We start from the raw sequence: 4,142 nt of genomic DNA, 5'->3' as shown, positions 1-4,142 counted from the left end.
CTGTTTTTATTTATTTAATTAGTGTCCTCCATAAATGCCACAGTCAAAAGTTTCCTGCAGTATCTATTTATATAATATAAATCGTGTATGTGTGTGTGTGTTTGTGTGTGTGTGTATGAATGCATAGGCTACTGTTCAAAAGTTTGGGGCCACTAAGATTTTTTTAAATGCTCACGACCACTTTATTAGGTACACCTGTCAAACTGCATGTTAACGCAAATATCTAATCAGCCAATCAGTGGTAGCCACTCATTTAGGCATGTAGACATTTTATGCGCAACCGAGACACTAGCCGTTTCTTAATACCAAGTACGCAAAGTTCGGACGTGCGTCCTTGGTAGTTCAGACTAGTTCAGACTCAGGAGAACGAACTCCCGAGGATGAGAGGACGCAAGTCCGGTTATCCGGGTATTCTGCAAATGGAACAGAGCGTACTTGATCGCGTCACAAAATATGGCTACTCCAGATTATCTATCTTTTTATATATATTTTAGGCAACAATAAAACAAAATATGCTACAACTTCAAAAATAAAACAAAATTTGTTATAAACACCACTTTGCCTCTTTTCATTAAAAAAAAAATCTTAAACATATATGTGGTTTAGGCGTATATTTATTATCTTCACTCCATATATTAATAACAAAATGAACATGATCTTTTTGTTTTCATTTTAAAAATATGAAACGTTATTGATTTTTATTGACATTTAACAAAGACAGAGTTCATTTTATTGAATTGTTCATATAGTGAAGATCATTTAAAAAAATGAAATAAATAAATAAAAATATTTATTTATAATAACACAATAAAACGATTTTTTTTTTTTTTTTTTGCCATGGAACAAACTAGTTAAATGAGACGAGACCAAAGATAGACTATTATACAGAATTATACGTCAAGTTTATCCACTAGATGAGGCATCTGTTTCAGCAGCAAACGTCAGAAGCACTAGCCGAGGAAAAGCTGTTCCAGTCGGGGTTGATGAGCGCTGGGCACCGTTGAAGGCTTGCAGGTCAGAGCTCCGAAAACGTCAGATACATTTTTTAAATAGGTGCTATCTTTATAGATAAACCACAGATTTGAGATTTAAACCACATTCTCGCCCGAAACACTCTTTAAAATTACATTTCATGACATAATAACAGTAGTATTTTGATATTTTACAGATTTTCTCCTCTCCCATTGACGCTGGTTGACGCGAGATGCATTCTGGGTTACCTGGCTATCTCAAGTCTGCACAAGTCACCTCTCGATGCATCCTCAGTAAACGGGGCGGATCAAGAACACATCGGGGGATTTGAAGTGGACTTGGCTAGATGTGAACTTTGAATTGGAACAGTACTTGGGCAGCGACTGAAAACGTTTCTCAAGTCCACAAGAACACAAGTACAGACAAGAATGCATATTGAGAAACGGCTAATGGCTGAATCCGAAATCGCCCCCATACCCTCATTTAGGGCATTAGTTGAGGGGACAGCCATTTGGAGTGGTGTCTGAAACCATAGTGGACATTATTGAGTGCACTTATTCAATCGCACAATGCACTGCAATAACGAGTGTACAACCGATGTACGCTCAACGACTATCCGAATTCACTCACTCCTTTTCATTCACTTTCATTCAGCCATGGTCAAGCCGGTGCCAAAGTTCAAGCTGAGCATCAGATAGGGGAAGGATGGTGATTTAAGTGACTTATTCAATGTGACATGATTGTTGGTGCCAGATGGGCTGGTCTGAGTATTTCAAAAACTGCTGATCTACTGGGATTACAACCTGCAAAGAATGGTAAAGAAAAATATCAAATATCCATTGAGCGGCAGTTCTGTAGGAGAAAATGCCTTGTTGATGCCAGAGGTCAGAGGAGAATGACCAGACTGGTTCCAGCTGATAGAAAGACAACAGTAACTCAGACTTAGAAAATACACATATGTGACCCAGAGGGAAGCATATGGAGGGCACTGGGGTGTCCAGCTGAAGGTGGAATATTTCAACCCTAGGGTTGGCAAGGTGGCTTGCCAAGGGAAAGACACATGCTCAGAGAGGCTTACAGTGGAAATACACATGTGGGGGTCGCCCAGAGGGGGGACCATGCACACGGATGCACCTAGCCAACGCACAATAGACACTGGCGTTGACGTCAGCAGTGCTGGAGGAACTCAGGGCTTGAGGAAAGCTCACCCAAGGAAATATATGTATCCAGTCCATGGAGTGGAATGGCAAGCTATCCAGTGAGACGGCCTTTGCTTGGAGAGAGCCTTTCCCTTCAGCTTTCCACCATAACAGACAAAGAGCTGGTCTGAGGTCCTGAAACACTGCGTTCTGTCTACATAGGTGCGGAGAGCACATACTGTACAGAGCAGTGCCAAGGCTGGGTCTGCCTCCTCCAGGGGCAGCACTTGCAGGTTCACCACCTGGTCCCAGAAGGGAGTGGTGGGAACCTTGGGCATATATCCAAGCCGGGGTCTCGGGATCACGTGAGAGTTAGCCGGCCCAAACTCCAGTCACAGTTCGTCAACGGAGAATGCAGGTTCAGGTTCCCTACCCTCTTGATGGAGGCCATCAAGAGCTGTCTTCAAAGACTGGAAATTAATCTCCACTGATTGCAGAGGCTCAAAGGGAGCACTCTGCGGGGCAGTTAGAACTACTGAGAGGTCAGGCAGCTTTTGGATGAGCTCTGAATCAACCCTACCCTCGTCCATGTCATTGAGCACCCAGAAGGATGGCAATAACAAGGAGCTCTATAGGTCTTTGCCACCAGAGTAGACCTACAGGCATCAGAGGGGTGCTGAGGGTCTCCACGCCAGGTGGAGGCGCTGTGGGGACACAGATTTGTTACCACAGAACACTCCATGGTGGGAACCCCAGTGTACCCTTGGCTACGGCCTCTGCGAGGGCAGAGAAGGCGGAAGAGGCTGCTGAGCAGTTGTGAAAGTCAAAGGAGACTCCCACGATCTCATGACCTCTTCATGCACGTCTGGGTAGAAAGGATTTGGGTTCGTCACCCCCAAAAACCAATCATCAGCCTTAAGTGCTCGGGACATGGCGGATGGTTCCAGACAAGCCCAATACTCGCGGCAGCCCGGGAAAGCATGGATGGCAGCACAGATGAGCCATCATCTCCAGAGGACTCCAGCTCACCTTGTGATGCGGCGATATACATGATTTCATCAGCCGGGAGACCGAATGAGATTGCGGGCCTGCTAGCTCGGGTTGGCGAACTCATTCGGAACCGCGTGGCTTGCAATGTGAAAGACGGGTTGTGGACTGAGGATATTTCGTTATTTTAGTTCCAGAAAATAGAATTGGGGTGTGGATGAGGGGAGTCTTACTCTATTGAGCTCATCGAGTCTCAACCATTACATTGCGATGGTCTTGTTCCCGCTGGGAGAACGTGACACATCCACAAACGCTGTCTGAACGTGATCAAAGCCCAAGTGCTCATGCCCATCAGCTGAATCTATCAGAATACCGCACTCAGAAATACACGGGCAGATTGTCTTTAGAAATACGTGCACGCTCTTTTTGTGAGAGAAAAGCTCACAGAAGTGCTGAAGCGCCCAGGGAGAAACACACACGCTGTTCAGTTCAGCAGGCAGGAATGTGAAACTCGCTGGAAAACGCCATCACACCACACGTTCTCACCATGGAAAACTTCTTGACTCCAGAGCGAAAACATATCTGCATATTGCCAGGGTACTCCTTTTATTCCCACGTGGTGGGGCGGAGTTACGCCATGCAAATTCTGAAGACCCATGGCATTTCCTTGCCATTGGCTCGTTTTATTTCTTTCGAAGATGAGAGGCTTTTTAAGCGAACCCCATTTGTCGACATCCGACGTATGAAAGGGAACTGAGGCTACAATTCACATGGGCAACCGGACAATGAAGATTGGAAAAATGCCTGGTCTGATGAGTCTCGATTTTTGCTGCGCTTAAAGGCACTCTATGCAAGATCTGTACCTTAATATAACAGCTTCAAAGTCGTTTTGGTGGTTAACAAAGTCATAGTAGGGCGAATCATCCTGGTAGGAAAGCTTGGGGGGGACGCCGCCGGAAAAACCAGCCATGCAAGTTTGAGAGTGGCGCCCCTGACACAGCGCGTGAGAATCACGAAATGGTTTACGGCAACGACGTCACACGC

Source organism: Pimephales promelas, chromosome 20 (genome assembly GCF_988280905.1).
Source record: "Pimephales promelas chromosome 20, fPimPro1.hap1.1, whole genome shotgun sequence".
Classification (NCBI taxonomy): Eukaryota; Metazoa; Chordata; class Actinopteri; order Cypriniformes; family Leuciscidae; genus Pimephales; species Pimephales promelas.
Note: the sequence above shows the minus strand (reverse complement) of the source record.